This window comes from Erpetoichthys calabaricus, chromosome 12 (assembly GCF_900747795.2).
Source record: "Erpetoichthys calabaricus chromosome 12, fErpCal1.3, whole genome shotgun sequence".
In the NCBI taxonomy this organism is placed as follows: Eukaryota; Metazoa; Chordata; class Cladistia; order Polypteriformes; family Polypteridae; genus Erpetoichthys; species Erpetoichthys calabaricus.
In genome coordinates this window covers 101,152,659-101,173,502 of record NC_041405.2, presented here as the reverse complement: position 1 = coordinate 101,173,502, position 20,844 = coordinate 101,152,659, and the positions used below count along the sequence as shown (strand labels likewise).

Genomic DNA, 20,844 nt, shown 5'->3' with positions numbered 1-20,844 from the left:
TGTACCTGCAGTTTCTCTCTGTGCTTAACTTGCATAGATTTTTGTAGTTCACTATAAAGGGTCACAAAATTCCAATTTTTTAAGACCTTAAGGACATAATGTAGTGGATCACCAGAAAAGACCCAGGGGACTCTTGATAACTTTGGCAGAGTACATGTGGCAGATTTGCATGTCAGTTAAAAAAAAAAGACTGGCAAAACACACTATAGGTACTGTAAGGACATTACCAAGCAATGCTAACTTCATTGTGCAGTATATACATTATGTTTTAATGGTGAAATCCTGCCAAGTTGGGTAATGCTGGGACCATCATTATGGGAATAAAAAAGATATTATACATATTAAACCAGCTTCTGCCTAGCATGCTGTATTGTGTCTTTCACCTTTTAATTGCCTTTATTGCTGTTTCTACAGTGGTACTTCTGTTTTAATGTATTTTCTTCCTACCATTTCAATTGTATGAAAAGGCTGAAAGACTTCTTGATGAGTCTCTTGCTTTATTCACTGGTTAGAGGCTCCAAATGATTTGCCAATAGCAGTCAGATGAATGTGAAAGGATGCCAAAAGATCTTTTCCTGCAGCTGAGGAAAACATATTTAAAAGTTGCCTATTGATAACTTTATCCACCTTTAAAATGTGTTTTCTTCTGCATCTGCCAATAGTAACATAATATGTAAAATAAACCTTTCAGTGCTCAGCATTATAAACTTTATGTCAATCAGCATCAATCCACCAATTTTCTAAATTTGCTCGTTCCACATTAGGGATGCCTTCCTTAACAATATCAGCTAAGACAAGAAACAAATCTGAATGGGGTGACAGTCAGTTGCAAAACATTCCCACTTGGGGTCATGTTTTTGGACTGGGGAAACACCAAGGTACTGGATAAAACTTACTTTGGATAAAAGGAGAACATGGAAGTTCCACACACTGATGGAGACCATGTCAGAATTGAAATCCCATCTCATGCTACGATAAAACAGTCATTAAGCCATTAAGTAAACCCTGTCAGTAAAACATCTCCCAATATGAGGTAAGTTCACATGAAATCCTCACAATTACATTGAGTATGTCATGCCCAGAGTTTGGTATGGAGAAAAACTGAGTGCTGTTTTCAGTCCACAGTTGTAGTGACGGTGAAATTTATTTTGTTACTTTCATTATTTCTTCCAGTAAAATAAAACCAAATTGATTTTAAAGTAAGTCCAAAATAATAATCCATGTCATTTGTTTATGCTGCAATTGCCATGTGCATTTAAGTTAAATATAGGTAACTGGCAGTAGCTCTACTATATTTGCTCCTTTATGTTCTTTTAAAGAAAGTTCAGGTGTACCTAGACTAAATAAGGATCTGTTTCACTGGGTGAAGTTTGTAAACATCATCATATGTTGGGAGGATTCTGCCATACACTGAATTTAATTTCCATTTGTATTTTAGTGATCATTTTTATGCAATGAAACCAGTTTAATGAAGTGCATTGTGGCTGAAGGAATACCAGAAAAAATCCAATTCAAAATCAACTTCCTTCCATTCTACTCATATCTGAAGTTCTAGTTTTAACCTTGTAGTATTTAAGGAAAAAAGATGGAAGTGGTGGATCTTACAGAATTAAAGTATGGCACCTTGCTGATCTTGTTGGCTGCAACATGTTCCAGAAGAGACAAGCAGATGTTAGAGCAGGAGATGAGAATAAAGTTAACTTCAAAGGTAACAGTCATTAGTGAATGTGGTCATAATGGAACTAAATCTGTTCTTATGATCAATGCAGCACAGTTCTACATCAATTTCAAGGGAAGTACAGTTGACTTAGTGCAATCTATTTTTTAGTTAGATGATAAGTAAACCTAACAAATACATGTGTAATATTATTGGACATTATTTATTATTTAAGGCATTATGTTTGCAAAAGAATGTGTGTAATAATGGAGAAAATAAATATTATATGTAGGGAGACACACATGATTTCAGTGAGTATATCAATTGACAGAATATTTTGATTATGTATTGTGTATTCCTGGCTGCAGCCCCATTAAATAAAAAATAATGAGTTAAATTTAGTTTGGAAAGGAAGAATATGGAATTTTAAATATACGGGTAACATTTTCCCCCAAAGCTAAAAAGAACAGTTTGGAAATAAAGGTTTTGTTGATATCCATGGAAAGGGGCATGATGGTAGTGGAGTTGGAATTGTAGGATGAGTCACAGGTTCGGTATATACTGTTGTGTGATATTGATGTTGTATGTGGTTTTCATTAAATGAATAAACACAATATGGACAAGATGTAATTTATGAATGACTTTGAATGCACTCTCCAGCAACATTTTTGTAAACAACTTGGCATGTATTTAAATTATTGATATGAGCTATTACTTCTGGCACATCTTGATAACTTTATCAATACAATGTGTTAGTGACAACCAGGAAAGCAGATATGCAAGACATAACCAGGAAAGAGTTACAGAAATGTATTGCCACATAAAAGAAAAAATGAACACCATTCTAGCGTGGTACCCTACCATTCCTCACAGAAGACCGAATGCCCAGAAACTTATGGAGTATTTAAGGATGATGGCTTCAGGTGCCGTGAGTACTCTAGATTGATTGTGACAATTAAAAATAATTTTTGATTAACCTTTGTTTTTAATCATTTGTAAAGTTTTAGTATCATTTCTGTGTGGTTGTTAGTAAATTAAGACTTATTATCTTTGTCATTCTGTTTGTGACATTTTGCATCACCATTTTGAAATAATTGTCACAAGTTGCCAACATTTTGCATTCATCTTTGCCTGGCTGTGGCTATTTTGTTTATGGTTGTAATGTCTGTTCTAGTTACATGACATAAATGTCATATGATCCACCTTGTTATCACACTCCACCTATTTAAGATTATGACGACAAACAGCATGCATCCAAAAAATTTAATTATCAGTTTAAGTAAGGAGCAGTGAATGGTGCATAGTTTTAACAATTCATTTTGCAAAAAAACCCAGCAGGAAATTCTGTCACACCCTAATTTGTCACTTCCAATTAAGGAAAAGAACAAAATAGAGTTCCTTCATTGCATCCTATATAACCTAAGGATCAGAGGCTGATCCTGCACTAATGTAAATAAAATTATTTATGGTTTATATTATATTGAACATGAAATAATTTTTTATTATATGAGAAAATGGCAGATCTAAAATTGGGAGGGCAAAGGAAATTCACTTTGACAATGTTACTCTTGTAATTTGAAATTGCCCTGAGTATAAATTAACATTTGTAAGCCTGGGTTTCTGGGTCAAGTTTTGTTTAATAATAAAACAGCAGCAAAATCGTTTGCTGAATCGTTTGCTGAAAACAGTCTATTGAAATAAATTCATTGCAGAGGTTATAAAGCAGTTTGGTAGAGAATGTTACAGTATTGAGTCAATGAAAGTAAAAGAGAAATCAAGGACTAAAGGAGCAATTAACGTCAAAACCTGAAAAAAACTGTAAAATCAGAAATGACAGCCTGATTTGAGATAATTCATTTACCATTTAGGAGATGTCATATAGTATGAATAATAATGTTGGCAATAATGATAAGTACCTTCTGCTCCCCCGGTTTAGTCATGCAAATCATTAGGTGACCTGTCTTACGCCACCACCCACCCTGCTAAGTGGGGGGATTATTTCAACTTTGACATTTTCTCCTAATCAAAATAAGAGAGCTACATAACTTTGAGGATGCTACAGAAGTGTTATGACACAGAAGACATGAAGACAAATGCACACAGATGAAACAAATTTGGTGCCAGCAGCAGGGAAGGAAAAATGTCAAGTGCAGGGTGTATGACATTCTAATTAAATCCGAAATCCTGACGGTGGATTTGTGTTAATAAGACTCTTTAATGGGAGAAAATGGTCACCATGACATCACTATCCAGTGTACATAAGTGAGCTTCACAATCCTCTTGCTAAATTCAAGTAAGCGAATGTCTGCACAGATGGTGAACCTAACAGGAAACAGATTCAAATCGGTAATACTTCTCTGTCTTAACTAGTAACATCAGGAAACAGTGATTCTTGCAGGACAATATATGTCTACATGCCAGTAGATGCAGACAAATCAGATCAGATGTTTGTAGAATTTTTTAGCTGTATGTGTTTTACAGGGCCTGCTAGTACTTTTGTCTCACAATCCCAGGTACCTGGATCACTGTTTCAGAATATAGAATTCAATAGTGAAACTGAATCTAGAGTATTGTATACAGTTCTGGTCGCCACGCTTCAAGAAAAAACATTAAGCTGTGCAGAGGAAGGCAACCAGGTGTATCCCAGGATATAAGGTCAAGTGCATTTAGGGCTGAAGTCAGGCACCACTTCTTTACTCAATGAGATGTGGGAAACTGGAACAAACTACCAAGACATGTAGTTGAAGCTGGAAACCTTGATCATTTTTAAGAAGTACCTGGATGAGATATTGGGACAGCTTAGCTATAATATAGCTAAGCAAATGATCTTGATTGACTGAGTGGTATCTTATTGTTAGTTTTCTTAGGTTCTCAAGTTATCACTTATTGTGTTTTCTCCAATGTTGCTGTAAGCTTGGTGTTAGCATTGGGCATTGCACTTTTATCCTGTATTGATTGAAGACTCTAAATTGATCTTGTGTTAGTGTTTGTGTGTGTCTTCTCTACAGTAGGTTGGTATTCAGTACAAGACTGATTCCTGCCTTGTTCCCATTGGTGTGGAGTTAAACTCTGGCTCCTCACTACTCCATGCTAAGCAAACACGGTGCATAAATGGATGGACAGATAACACTATGTATAAATGGATGGACAGATTACATATTATATATACCCCTTTACTGGTGTGTACTGAATTGCTTTTCTGTACTCTTGGTTTTTTTGCTTTTGTTTATTGAAGTGTCTTTGTATTATAAGTCAGAAATCAGTTGTGGAAAATAACATGTGCCTCTTACACATGCCAAATAAAACTTGATTTTGAAACTATAGATCTTAAAAGAAAGGGCATATTGCTCATCAGTTGGTGTAAATAACAAAAAACAAAGTATGAATTGTCAATTAAAAGTGAGTAGACTATTCACTCCTAGCACAACCATAATAAAAATATGGATGAGTACACCTGGCCAGGTAAGCCTGCTGTTTTGGAGATAGTCTGTTCCAGTCATCGAGACATCACAATTTGGCAGTAATCAAAGTTGCTTAGATGCTTACGCTTTCCCATTTGTCCTGCTTCTAACATATCACCTTGAAGAATTGACTGTTCACTTCATGCCCATCACTTGACAGGTGCCATTGTAACGAGGTAATCAATGTTACTCACTTCACCCATTAGTGGTTTTAATGTTGCGGCTGATTGGGGTATTATCTAGTATGAATTTGTAAAATAAAAATCTGCCCATTTTCTGTTTGTGTTTTGCTTCTGGTAAAGCATTGAAATAATGCAATATGTGGGTGTTTGGGGGCACTTTGGAGTTCTGTTGGGTGTGGACACCCTTCAGTAGTCTGGGCATGGCTATTCTGAGCAAATCAGATTCGTTAGACTGTGACAGCAGCTTTCAATTACAGTTGAACATCTTGAACTGGGAGCTGGGCTGAGTCATGATTGTTTTGTTGGTGTCTTTTCAGTATTTTTCCAGCCTTCCCATGCTATGACATGTTAGTAATGGTATGAGTGATGCGTGCAAACACAGCCCTGAGCTAGAGCTATGATTGTGAAAGAGTGCCAGAGCAGCTCATTGCTGAGCCCTTGGTTCACTGTCTCACACTGAGCATGTCGTTGCAAGCCTTTCTGCCCACCCTTGTACCTTAGCTGTAGCTTCTCTCTACTTAAGACATCCCGGGTATTATGAAACGGAATTTGCTTTTTTTTTTTCTCTCTCCTTGTTTTCAAAAATACACTTGTACCGGATTTAGACCAGAAAATCCTGTCCATATACAGCATTAATGAATGGCTGAAGTATTGTAGGCTATTGAATAACAGGGCAAAAATAAAGAAAAGAAGAAGAACAAGAAAGGTAATTGCCTTGAAGATATACTGTAATAAGAGCATTAAATGAATTTGAACTTTAATCTATATTTTCATTTCAATAAACATGTTTGACCTGTTTAAAAATTGATGTATAAAGTCTTTATTTCACTTTTTCAAGTATCAGTTTGTTATGTATTATTCTTGTCTTTAATGAATTGTATGTCATAAAATGAGCAAATTATATGACACTGCATTTTGTATATATACTGGCTAGATTCAACATACATTATTTTATAGTTGATTTTAATGTGTTTAAAAATTGTTACATCACTTGAAAAGATGACTCATTTCTGGCCACTTCCACTGCAGTTTCCCAGTTAAATTTGAAATATAAAATACATTTCAAACCTGCTAAATCTGATTCAGAGCCACGGGAGACTAGAGAATATACCGATCCATGGCATCAGTCCATACCAGGGCCCACTTATGCAGTCACTGACTCTCACACTAGGCCAAATTAGCAATTACGGTTTACTTTACCACCAACGTTTTAAGAGGGAGACCAGACCAAGCACGAAAACATTTTGGAAATGTGCAAAATCCATTAGGAAACTGCCTAGGCTAGGATTTGAACCTGTGATTCTGGATCTATGAGACACCAGCACTAACCGCTATGCCAACACCTAACCCCCCCCCCACCATATAATGAGCCTTCTGTTCAATTCAATTTTGCAGTTTGAAAGCATGGTAATAGTTGCAAGTTATAAATGATTCAAGTCTCTTAGTCTATTAATAGAATGTGAAAAGTGTTAGTGAAATTTCCACAAGAAGGATGGTGACCTGCATTCTTGTATTAGTTGCTTCAAATATACAGTCAAATACATGGAAATCAGCTACAGGCATGGAAAGAGAACTACATAGAGCGGTAGATTAAACCCTGTGACCTGTTCAATGCATCTTCAAGTTTAGCCAAGAGCTGAAGAAAAATGAATGTTAAATGAATGAAGGATTCAGTTACCATTGTAGAAAGACTGAGAGAATTTTAAAAAAGCATCATTTTCAAATATGGTGTAGCTTCTAGCGAGATATGATAGCATTTCTTGCTAGTTTGTGAAGGAAGACATTGACAAACATACATTTTTGGGGCCCTGCAGCCTGAACTGTTACGGAGGCCCCTTAGCATCTAGCAATGAGGTCTTGGTAACCGCTATTGAGAAAAACAATAATAGGCTTAGACTAATCTAACAGTGCTTCACTTTTATTACTTAACCTTTCTAAATATAAAATTTACTTTTAAGTAGGGGTAATAAAAATATTGTATCCTTATGAACACTTTACTGAAAAAAATTCTTGTCTAGATCGCTGTCACGAGTGCTATCATGTTGAAAAGGCAATCATAATGCTAACGTTGTGATTGCCTTTTCAACAGCTCCACTTTTTTGTTATAAAACATCATCTACTGATTATATGTACCAATGGAGATATTTTTATTGCCTTTGTTACAGTTGAGGTTGTTATCGACCTCTCGAACCCTCAGGTACCACGCCAAACACCAGGTAAAAGTCCAAGACTTTTTATTTTTATGATAATAATGTGCACTAAGCACCCTCCACTCCACACTACATATACAAATACAAATATCAATAATCAAGCACAATAAACACTCCTCCTCTCCCAGACACTTCGCCACCCTTCCTCCCAGGTCAGCTGAATGTCTGGGTTTTCCCAGAGTCCTTTTATACCCCCTGACCCAGAAGTGGTTCTTGTCCACCAATCCACAAGTCCTCATTACTTCCGGGTCAGAGTAAAAGTCCCTTTCTTCAACCCGGAAGCACGTCGTTCCTTCTGGTCATGTGATCATGACGCACTTCCGGGTTATAGGGCACGTAAGAGTCTGACAGCCTCCCTACCGCGACTCCCGGTGGTCCCCAAGGTGTCCAGCAGGGCTGTGTATACAAACTACAAGGTCCATAAGGCCCTGCTGGAATTCGGGGAACCTCCATGCTGAATATTTAGCCGGCCATCCATCACAGTTCTCTCCCCTTAGTGAAGTCCACTGGGGCGGAGCGTCCAGCCCCGCGAGTGCCGTCCTCCTCCAGGAGAACTCGTTAGTCGGGCCTTGGCTGTGCTGTCTAGCCTCCCCAGAGAACCTAGGGGGAACGGTGTATCGTATGTCCCTCTGATCCTGTGTCCTCCGAGGACAGCTTCGCCAAACGTGGCTCAGCCGACGACAGTTATAACAGAGCCGTTGTTCTCCCGGTTGTCTTCCTCCGCGAGACCGGAAACACCTCGGGAACTCCGTTAGTCCTGTCTCCGCCCTTTTCTCCGCCAAGGGAGGTTTTATGGCCGCCTCGGTTCTCTCCGCCCGTTTCTCTATCTTGTCAGGAGACCCGCGTTTTGTTGTGGGGATCTCCTGCTTACTCTGGGGCTTGTGCACAGCTTGGGTCTCCCTATTGTAAGAAGAGAGCCCCTTTGCTGTTTGCATGCCCGTTGACCTTCTTTTATTCGGAGGCGGCGTCTTCAGCACCACATCGCCCCGAGAGACAGTACTTTCCAACTGCTCCGGTTTGATTGGCGCTTCCCCTGCCCCTTCTGTCACCAACGGCAACTCCCCTATAGCGCGGGTCGGGGTCTTGAGGTCCGCATCGCTCCGAGGAGCTGTCTCATACAGTCGCCCCGGCTCGATCGGTCCTTCCCCCGACCACTTGGTTATCGTTCCGCTCTCTTTTGTTGGGCACGCAGTGCTTTGGCACCTGCTACTTTTTAACTGCGGGGCCTGATCGCACTGCGTCCGTGTATGTTGTACGGCACATATTTCACTTACCTGTACTGCTCTGTCCTGCCGGTAGGAGGATGATGTTCCGCGTGTACGAAGCCATTCGACCAGGGCTCCACACGGCCCGCCGAGCTTCTTCTCAAGACCCTCCTTCGATTCCTGTAGGACCTGGAACACTTTAAATAAGGACTGCAGGGCCAGGATGACGGTTTCCACCTCCCCTGCAGCCCAGGAAAAGTTATTTAAGTCGGCTGGAAAAGTTATTTAAGTCGGCTGGAGGCAGGCTAGAATATTCAGTTGCCTTACCTTCCAGCCAGGTGCTAATGGGCACGTCCGCTCCTGGCACGTGCTTGGTTGGATTGCGCAAAGGTTCTTGGGAATTTGAGTCTTTAGAGGATCAGGTGGCCGCCGCCGGCCAACTGCGATCCACCTTTTCTAAGTTATTGGTGGACCGTTCAGTTACATCCCGCTCCTCTTTCTCTTTAGTTATTTTCGCCGCTGCTTCGCTCACCTCCCTCTTCCGTTTCGGGGAGCTCGGTTCCGTCGGGGAAATGCTGACCTCACCTACGGACCGACGCTGACCTTCTCCTTCCCAAAATCCCATGTTTTGGTTTCGGCCTACCCAGCCTGCCCAGGATAGTCCACGTGACCGATATCGTCGAATAGGCACCCCTGGAGACTCCTAGACTGGTGCGCCTTCTCCGAATCGCGGCCATCTTGCCCAGGTATAAGGTAGGTGTCCGACTCACAGTCCGATTCGTGCCAACAGACCTCTGAAAAACAAGTAAAGAAAGGTCCCGGCGTAACGGGCGTTTTCTCGGCACATACCTCCAGCTTTGAATGGCGTTTTTTAAGGTCCTTTAGGCAGTCCAGCATGTCCGATTTCCGAGAGCGCTCCTGCTGTCGCGCCGCTCGGGCTTCCTCGGCTTCAATCAGCGCCCTGTCTTCCTCACTGCCCGTCAGGTATGTCCAGAGTCGCTTGGTGTCAGTTATGGTCTGTACCTTTGGGCGACTCCCATTCTTTTTGCTGGATTTCTTCCCCATCACGGTCCGAAGTCGAATAAGGCTCACTGTCGAAGCACTCTTGTAATAGTGTGGCGGTTCAACCTTCGGGTGCTCCGACGTTACCTTCTTAGGGTTCACTGTTTGCACAAATGTTTAAATATCAGGTCCTCTGCCAACGGACAGCCAGAGAATCCTTGGGGTTGTTATCGACCTCTCGAACCCTCAGGTACCATGCCAAACACCAGGTAAAAGTCCAAGACTTTTTATTTTTATGATAATAATGTGCACTAAGCACCCTCCACTCCATACTACACATACAAATACAAATATCAATAATCAAGCACAATAAACACTCCTCCTCTCCCAGACACTTCGCCACCCTTCCTCCCAGCTCAGCTCAATGTCTGGGTTTTCCCAGAGTCCTTTTATACCCCCTGACCCAGAAGTGGTTCCTGTCCACCAATCCACAAGTCCTCATTACTTCCGGGTCAGAGTAAAAGTCCTTTTCTTCAACCCGGAAGCACGTCGTTCCTTCTGGTCATGTGATCATAATGCACTTCCGGGTTATAGGGCACATAACAGTCTGACAGCCTCCCTACAGCGACTCCTGGTGGTCCCCAAGGTATCCAGCGGGGATGTGTATACAAACTACAAGGTCCATAAGGCCCTGCTGGAATTCGGGGAACCTCCATGCTGTTGGGAGGGCTCCACCTGGCAGCCTGGAGGTGTGGGCCGGAATATTTAGCCGGCCATCCATCACACCTTTTAATTTTTACTGTATTTTAATTATACATACAGGTAGGCAAAATTGTTAATATTTCTTGTAATAGTATTTTATATTTAATATATTTTAATATAGCATTAGATTATTTAACTACAAAAAAAGTTACAGAGATGTTGACTTTACAATCTCCACAAGCAAAGAAATATGATAAAATAATTTAAATACAAATTTCAATTTCTGTCATAAATGTTAATAGTGCTTTAAATTGTTTAGAATCATTTTATATTAAATAGAACAAAACATCCTTAATCCTTAATTCAATTTAATTTAATTAATTAATTCAATCCTTTCAATTCAATCCTTCTTCAATTTCGTTGTTCCTTTGTAAAAGTGACAATGACAATAAAGATCGATCTATCTATCTATCTATCTATCTATCTATCTATCTATCTATCTATCTATCTATCTATCTATCTATCTATCTATCTATCTAATTGGAACGTATTTTTGTTTACAGCTAGCCTACATAATACTTTAATAACCTTTTAATTTTTATTTTAACTATTATTTTGTATCGAATTGTACTATATTGTTAATATTATCATTTAAAAAAAATCCCTTCTCATACAGCAGACACCCAAAATTTTCAAGCAATGTGGACTAATGTCACTTCTGAGTTCCCTACAGAATTAGAAGCCCTAAAACTTAAGCTTCATTAGTTTTATAATATGGACACCCCTGGGTGTGGCTGAAAGGTGTTATTTAAATGGATGTTGCCAGCTGCTGCCCAAGATCTGTAATATTAGACTAATGACCGTACTTGCTTACTTGTACAAGTACCTACTTGTACTTACCCTTGGCAGTTTCACCATAGTCCATCCAGGGCCACTAGCAAAACATAGTCTCTAGCTATCATTTCATTTTGAAATCTGCCAATTCCAGTACTAGCTTGGGGTGCCCAGAGCCTAGCTTAGGAGCATAGGAAGGAACCAGCCCTGAATTATGTGCCTCTCCACGTCTTTGCACACCAACGCTTAGTCAAAAGAAGTAGATTTGCATTCTTAATTTAAGCTATTTAAACAAAGAGCAGAGATCACAGAGACAACCCCCTAAAAAATGAGGCGAATCTGCAAACTTGGCAGTTTTTCAGGTCTCAAGAGCTTTGAAATAGCCTCAGTAAACACTGTGACACCATGAAACCACAAAAGGCTATAGTAACACATATCAAACCAGTAGCACATATAGAACATTGTCTTTCATGTTTCTGAATCGCCTCAATTTTGTGCATGTATGGCCCTCACCTTTCATGTTAAACTAACCTCCTCAGTTTAGTATTCCCATACTTAAAATAGTCTATGCCTATGTTGCTCTACATGCATTATGGCATGATTCACTGTGTTTCAATGAAAGAATATACCTTACAATCATCTATTTATAGAGTCTCTTTTGGTTTACTCCAGTTCAATACTGGAATATTGCTGAAATGCAGATGCAGCTTTAAGACCAAATTCAAGTTTAGATTTATTGTCATTTGTATATGGTACAATTCATAGTTGCACATAGTTGTCTTAATGATGCTGCAGTCTCAGGTCTGTTTATTGTATGGTGTTTGTGCAGAAAAATAATTTCCCTTTTCAAAAAGATTTTTGTTAAGATATTTCATTCCTGTGTGAAATTGGCATTGATTACTGAAGCTATTGTTTAGAGGCTGTGATGGTGCTGAATGTAGTTTTGACATTACTACTTCCTAAAAAAAGAAAGTAAATTGGGAATCTTCATGTTAAACTTTTATAATAAAGGCAGGTAACATGGGCTGGGTACACTATTCAAAGTGCAGTGTTTAGGAAGGAATTACATTCAGAAAAGTTAAACATTTTAAACCTTTTTATCCAGTATGGGGAATCTTTGTACTTCATTTTCAGCACTGGATGATATTTAGCTTGTAGCTGTTGTAGATCTGCTCACTCATGTTGTGTTGGGGGCTGCCAAAACCAATGGATGTCTTTTATATATACACCTTGCCAACTCTTGCTTCCACTCTTCTTATTCCTCATTGAGAGTTCGTGCATCTTGGTGAAGAAACTGATGTAATTAATACGTTTTTTTCTGTTAAAAAAGCAAGGTCTTTGTTGTATGCATATTTATATTTCTCCTCTCAGAATACTTGGTGAGTTAAGTGTTCTGTTAGATCCTTTTGGGGAATTTTCCAATATTTGATTTCTTGAAAATTAATTTAATGTTTTGTTTCCTTCTTTTGTTATCACTGCCTTGATGACATGATGCTGTGTTTCAGGCCCAGTTTCACATCCAAGGACACATTACTGTTGCAGGAATATCCTGCACATGCATTAATTGATAATGCATCAGACATGACCTGTTTGAGAGCCTTTTCAAAAAGAATTTTTAAAAGACTTTTGTTTAGTTCTGCCTCTAATTAAATCTGTATACTTCGATTTCTTGTTTGCCATCTAAGTAAAAGTTAATTGTTTGACCCCTGCTTGTCTTCGACTTTGATTTCCATTTAGTGTTTTCAACCCCTGCCACCTGAACAAACATTTCATTAACACTCTGCTCTATTTTCTTGGAAAGACTTTCTTCTAGGTCACATCTCCTTTGATAATTTACATAGAAATATTTATGTGTACACTGGATAAGTTTATGAATCCAGTTGGTATATGCCATCGTGTCACATTACATGAGGGGAAGGATGCTTTTGCCAGTAGCAATTACAGTATATTGTCAAATGACTTTGAGTAACATTTAGTGATAGAGTTAACACTGCAATTTTGTGTGGTGCTTCACCCCACCCTCAATATCTACCATTTACAATATTCCCATCTGACCATCCATAATTTAAACCAAGGTTTTCTATTACATGATCATAAGAAGGAAAGTACAGTGATGAAGCCTGGAAGTTGGTCGCTGCAACAGTGTTTCAACTGATTTCATCATTGTGTAGGTACTGTAAATATCTTTGTTGCTTTGCACCATGGCATATAAAACAAAAATGGTATAGGCTACATCAGTATGATATAAGTTATTTATATTATTAATTTCTTTTAGAAACCTGAAGCTACCGTACAGCCGCATGCTTGTACATATGTACAGGAATGGCTTCACTCATTTACCACATCTAAAAGACATTTCACATCAGTCCAAAGAACAGTTGATGTTTTTGAATGGGTGTCATTTCTAAAATGCACTCTCTGCTGCCAGGTTTGACAGATGGATAAATAGCTTTAGTATGCTAGGACTATTATATAAATTCAGTGATATGTAGTGTGGATATGAGTGCTACTCCGTCTGTAAAAATGTACAAAAAGAAAAAATAATAGTACTAAGGTTAATACAGGGTCATTTTTTCCTTGATGCCTTTGCACTTTGTTGACTTAAACACATCTTTTACTGGTAATGCATTAAATATAATGAAAAAAGGTGAACTGAAGCACTGAGGGGAAAAAAGAAACCATTGCCAAAAATACAAACACGACTGAGAACGCCTTCAGTGAAGAAGTCAGCTAGTCCAGTGAGGCAGTTGTGCTTCATTGCTGCAATTTCCTGTGCTATTTTCAAAAGCTCTGAAGATGGCAGCTATAAGTTACAAGGCCTGTCATTGCTCTGTGCCTACAGTTTCTTCATAGTGTAGCGACCCTAGGAGGAAAGATGACGCGGCCAAGCTGTTGTGCACTGTTGTGAGTAAATTAAAGATATTTTATTTATTATGCTTCATTCCAATCTGCAAGCCTGGAAACCCATGACGAATGTTTGCGATGCATTGTAAACTCCAACACCAATAATTATTTAGAGCAGAATCTTATTTATAGGGATTATTCATCTAGTAATATGTTTAGTCTTTTCAAGAGTTTCTTGCTAGATATGTAAAGTAAAACGATAGGCAGCAGAATCACTGAATACTGTAATATTTTAAATTGAGGGAGTGGTAGCTAAGTCGAAGTAGTGTTAAGTTCTGATATGCTTCTATACCTGTTTCCAAAATACCAGGATTTTAAATGTATGTGTGATGGGGTACAATAAACATGAATATAACCTCAATAATTTAAGCAGTACTAGCAGAGTATTAGGCTGCAGTGCCAAGTAACAAAACTACAATTACAACTACTTGTAATGCAATACACTAGTGAAATGTTTCTAGTCGTGGAATCCTAAATCTGTGATATATTTTTGTGAATTAGGAATTTTTACTTATAGTAAAGTATAAAGTATATATAAGAGGGGACCTTGACCCATTACCTACTACAGTATTTTGTGTGTGTATGTACTGTTTTGTATCTTCAGAAAATGGCAGATTGCTTCTGCAGAGCCAGGTTAGGCTGTTTCTGGGTTGGGTTCAATATGTCTGTCTTCGTTTGTGAGCCCAATTCTTTATTAAGCTAAAATACCACAATGTTGTTCTGTGAGCTTCTCCATCTGTTAAGTTGCTGTACCATGTTGTATTTTTTGTGGGGTTTATAGAACTTCTCCCTTCATCTTTTTGAGTGACACTTTTTTGTTCCCGCTATAAGTTTCCTTAAAGTGCGTGAACAGACTATCATGTTTGCTTTTCTAAACACGTACACCTTTCAGTAGTTCACATACTTCAAAGATGGCTTCAAAGTAAACCAGCACAGCTAACACAGCATTTCTCAACTAGCACAGCTTAATTATCTTTCCTATTTTGAAACTTAAAGTTCTTGTCGAACTTAAAAAAAAAAAAAAAAACAGGAACAGTTTTTTTTTTTTTTTTCTCAGAAGAGAAATGCAGAAGCTTTGTGGTAGAGGGCTAATGCACGCTGTAACCATTGAGCTGTCAAGCCAAGGAGGGGGGCAGGGAAATTTAATTTGTTGTTTGAGCCAACTCTTAAAATGGTGCTGGTTTGTAAACATTTCAACCAGGTACATCCATCCATCCATCCATTTTCCAACCCGCTGAATCCGAACACAGGGTCACGGGGGTCTGCTGGAGCCAATCCCAGCCAACACAGGGCACAAGGCAGGAACCAATCCTGGACAGGGTGCCAACCCACCGCAGACCAGGTACATCTTGTCTCTTAAATGCCTGCTTGGCTCAGGCACTACAATACAAATAAGATGTGAATTATAGTAAAGTGATTAACCAAAAAATATTTTTTCCTTATTTTTTCCCTTCTGTAATTGCTAGTAGGCCACATTTTCTTATCAATAATCACACTCAAATAAATCATACCGGACGTCTCAACTAAGTTTATGACTTTGTCACTTCCAGCTATTTTCTGAATGCAGTTTCTCCCTTACAGTGTCACAAAGTACATGAGTAGCATGGAAAATGCAGAAAGTAGCTCCAGATTGGACAATGGCCTGTCAGAGGATGTCCTAATGCACACACCTGCTCTCACTCACACTATTACCTGATGGGAGAAAACTTGCAGAAATTCAAATCTAGGTCACCACTGTACATTGTAATACATTATGTGTGCATATCATACACTTCTTAAAAACAGTGGGTATAACACTTCTTCTCTCAAGGATAGAAAATTATGAAAAAGCTGGAACATTATGTCTTGAAACTTTTTTTTGGTGTGAATAATTAATACATGCTGACACATCCCTTTAGTAACTCCATCTTCACTCATGTATGAGGTTTATATTTTAAATGATCACTAAAGTAGTGTTGTGTTGCTCAGGTGTTTTTCTACCAGAAGCTTATGCAGTTCATCAGAATAGCATAAGCTTGTTCTTGTTGACCTATTCAGTGACAAGCCAGTCTACAGCTACTGTCGACCTCCAAGAAGCACAATGCCTGGTCTGTTTGTTATCACTCCATTGAACAGATGTAATCGGCGATCATCAGTCCCATGCAACTGCACCTGGAGGTACCTACAGGGCCCACTAGAAAGTTTATTGTCTGCAGTTTAATTAACAACAATAATGCCTGTGTGCATTCATTTCAAAATCTTTCATTGTTATGATATGCTAATCACTATGTAAATGAAGACCTGTTGGTAAATTACAATAATTTATGGTCCATAGTTAATGCTGTATTTTGCAGCAAGTATCTTTAAGAAGATCGATAAATAGTAGTCTAAGCGAAGGTCTTTGCTTTCTATACCATTTCTCCTATTATGCAGTACTTGGAAAAAGTAACTTGAAGCACTATACACTACAGCAAGACAGTAAATCAAATACAAGTAGATTTGATTTTTTGCATTTTAATTTAATACTATTAAGTTCCAATGCACTTGAAAAAGGGCTGATAATTCGTCTAACAGCAGCAACCAATACTGTAGCATTGTTGTATATTAGAACATTAGAACTATGGCAAGAACAGGCCATTCAGCCCAATAAGCTTGCCAATCCTAATTGTCAGTCAGTCATCGTCCAACCCGCTATATATTAACACAGGGTCACGGGGGGTCTGCTGGAGCCAATCCCAGCCAACACAGGGCGCAAGGCAGGAACAAATCCCAGGCAGGGCACGCACACACACACACCCACACACCAAGCACACACTAGGGACAATTTAGGATCGGCAATGCACGTAACCTGCATGTCTTTGGACTGTGGGAGGAAACCAGAGCACCGGAGGAAACCCACGCAGACATGGGGAGAACATGCAACATGCAAACTCTACTCAGGGAGCGAACCCAGGTCTCCTTACTGCAAGGCAGCAGCGTTACCACTGTGCCACCGTGTTGCCCCAATCCTAATAGTTGTTCTTTAAATGCTCACTTGCTTCTTGTCAGTCTAGAAATCTCTGATAATAAGGCTAGCAATGGGCTTGGTAATCCCACTGACATGGAGCTGACTACTGTTATTGTCGGAGAATGCTATCGTTCTCATTGATAGCAAACAGATTGGTTGAACAGAAAGTCTTGTGTAATGACAACGTAATCTATCCAAGGAAAGATAAATCCAAGTATGGTAAGTTATTTAAAGAATTTCAATTACAGTTTTGGTTAAGTAGTTCAAGAAAACATATGTTATTTTTATTTATTTTTTTTACTTGTATAAGTTTTGTCAGACAAACAGACATTATTTAATATGTAATAAAATGGGAACCTGGTTCGTGGCAGCTAGTCCTGTTTTCAAAACATGGTTTAAGTCCTGTCTGTGTGGAGTCTGTATGTTTTCCTCATGGCTATGTCGGCTTTCTCAGAGTACTCTGGTTTCCTGCCACATCTCAGTGGCATGCCTTCTCAGCTAATTGATAGATGAGTGTGGGTGTGCCCTGTGATGGACTGATATTGTCATCCTCCAGCACAACCCTGCTTCGGAACAAGTAAGTTTGGAAATGATTGAATAATTGAAAAGACGCCTGTGCAGCACTTTGGTGTGTGGGTTTAGATATAAGCCTGGGGCCTTTCTGTATCCATAGAAGTTTTCTCTTGATACTCTATTTTACTCCCATATCCAATGGTTCCTAATTTGTTATGGCTGAAGTTCTAGCTGCTTTTATCCCTGTATTAGTTTTAGAAAGAAAGTGGGTTCAGGAAAAAAAAGTCACAGCCTAACAGATTTGGTTTCCAGATGTGGAATACATTTTTTATATTAGTCCAACGATGCACAGCGGCTTAGCTCTACCTGTTTCTGGATACACAATTATACAATACAGGTTATTTTTTCAAATATTTGTGCTGCTTTCCTGAACAGGATCATTCCTTGTCTCACTAATGTTCACCCACTGATTTTGAAATACTTAAATACTTTAATACTTACTTTAATTTTCATATCTTGCTTAATACAAGTGTAGTATCATGAGTAGTTGAAGCCTATCCTGGCACCATTAGGTGAAAGGCAAGGCAGTAAGCGGCCCTGAATAAAACAGTAGTCACTCAAGTCAAACCAATTTGTTTTCTCCATTTAACCCATTATACATGTGTTCTGTGTTGACACTGGATGCCGTGGTTACATGTGATTGCATGTACATTGATGTCATGGTGTTTTTTATGTAAGGTTGAGAAATTGTCTAAGCTTTGTTTGGCATAGGGAATATATTTAGTAAATTTAAACTAGTTTCCCAAATAGTTTCTTCCAAAAGATTTTGATGCTGGTTTATCACTCCTTTTTGTTTATGAATTTTAATCTGGTTTGCTCCAATTTTTTGATTGCTAGGCTGATTCAGTCATTTATATATATATATATATATATATATATATATATATATATATATATATATATATATATATATATATATGATTTAAAAAAAATAAGCAGAAGGATGTAGGTTTTGGTGTGTCCTAGAAGTTTCCCTAACTGGCCTTTTATCTTCCCCTGTTCAACAGCTCAGGCCTACAAATAGCATACTCATGATGAAGCATTTGGTCTTCCCTTATTTATCTGCTTGTATTATTTATTTGTTATGGAGAGATTCAAATGCCACAATGTTGAATGAGGAGGAGGGGAATGTATTTTCAAATTCCGTGAAACAGACTTTTTTCCAGTGACCTTGATTTGTTATGTGCCTTAGCTGATTTTTTAAACTCACTTGAAAAAATGTCTTTATTTCGCTGATAAGAAAGAATTTTTACTTTTTTGGCGTCTGGTATGACCCTTTATTGCATCTTTTGCTGATTCATTTTCAGATTTGTGCTGTGATAGTTGGGTAGTGATTCAGCAGTGACCAAGGTGATTAAAATTTATCTTCATTCATGGTTTTAGGTATTCATAAAGTGAACAAGAGCAAGTATGTTTAGAAAAATTATCTCTTTGAAAAACAGTTATTGTGGCTCTCTTAAACCTCAAACTAGACAAATAAGCTACAACTTGCTGACTGTGTAGCTCAGAGTAAAGTGTCGCATATCAGAGCAGAGTCACCTCCATTAGCACTTCAGTATTTGGGACACGAGCAACCAGCAGCTTTCAGAAGTAGCCATTTTGTTGGTGTGTGCGAGTCATTTAGATTGCTGATATCTGAATGTGCTTTAAGTTGAAGAAGAGCGGCTTTGGACCTTTGAGAGGAGCGGATCTTTTGTTAAATTCATAATCATAGCTATAATCAATGACTCTTGGAGTTGTTAGGTGCATCATCAAGTTTTTGACTACATCATTGCTCTAATTGTTGGCTTGAAGGATTAAATGGGGCATTCTTCAATAAACTGCCTCTTACTTGTTTGTCAGGAACAACCTGAAACCTGCAGAGTAGCATTTTTATCGCTTTGTCTTTGTTTTTTTGAAGGCCAGTTGGTGCACGCCCTTTTCTTTCCCAATATCCAGCTGGTGAATACACTACTGAAACTCAACAGTTTTCATGCGCTTCATTTCCTAGCTCATTTTAAAGCCATCACTACAATTTTTTATCTGTTGCTTTAGGTGTTTAAACACATGGCTGCCCCATTTTATTTGATAAAGTTTATTCAAATGGCCTTAAGCCCAACATTCCTACCTTGCTCTGTATGTTTTACTGTGTGAATTTGGGGGTACGGCACTATATAAATAAAATGTATAATTATTGTTATTATGGATTTTTAATTTGAATACCAATCCTCTATGAAGTAGCATTAGCACTTTATCAGATCACTGTAAACTAGCTGAGTCTGACAGGAAAATAAACTGGTGAAAATAGCTGGAAGCATTAGTAGTGACTGGTGAGCAAAAATTTTGCAAACCATGAAACAAATGGGCAATATTCTTGAAAGCAGTGCACAACCTCTATTAATTTCTTAGATCTTCTGAAGAAATAAGCATAGAAGGTATTTAAACAGCAAGTCCGTTTAACTTTTTTTCTTACACTGAAACTCCCTTCTGAATGCCTTCAGGCTCATGATGAGTTTGGTTGTACTCAAAAATTGCAGGCATAGTGATCTTTGAAATCTCTGACAGATAATCCTTTTTATCCACCTTATATAGGGTGAGCCAAAATGAAGTACCACATTTCTCAAAGTCATTGCACAAGGTAGAGGCAGCCGAGTGGGTTTGGGGTGGGGGGAGGGAATGTTCTTTGATAGGCGATCCCTTGTAGTTTTCAGTCGGCAACATACCTTGGTCCGGTGCACATCGCGCTTTCGCTGTGAAAGTGTCCTTCTAAAACATCCATCCATCCATCCATTTTCCAACCCGCTGAATCCGAACACAGGGTCACGGGGGTCTGCTGGAGCCAATCCCAGCCAACACAGGGCACAAGGCAGGAAACAATCCTGGGCAGGGTGCCAACCCACCGCAGGACACACACAAACACACCCACACACCAAGCACACACTAGGGCCAATTTAGAATCGCCAATCCACCTAACCTGCATGTCTTTGGACTGTGGGAGGAAACCGGAGCGCCCGGAGGAAACCCACGCAGACACGGGGAGAACATGCAAACTCCGCGCAGGGAGGACCCGGGAAGCGAACCCAGGTCCCCAGATCACCCAACTGCGAGGCAGCAGCGCTACCCACTGCGCCACCGTGCCGCCCCCTTCT

The 20,844-nt window shown here is 39.0% G+C and overlaps 1 protein-coding gene across 3 annotated transcripts in view; it reads left to right on the top strand.

Annotated features, from left to right (window-relative positions):
* Positions 1-20,844, top strand: part of elf1 (E74-like ETS transcription factor 1) — a 243,781-nt gene that overhangs the window by 141,723 nt on the left and 81,214 nt on the right. Inside the window, exon 1 of one of the 3 annotated variants that reach the window (XM_028815927.2) lies at positions 14,006-14,157. The exons of the other annotated variants lie outside the window; for them this stretch is intronic. The gene's annotated coding sequence lies outside the window, so the exon portion shown is untranslated. Of the gene's footprint in view, positions 1-14,005; positions 14,158-20,844 lie in introns of those variants that run through there. 3 annotated transcript variants of the gene reach the window in all.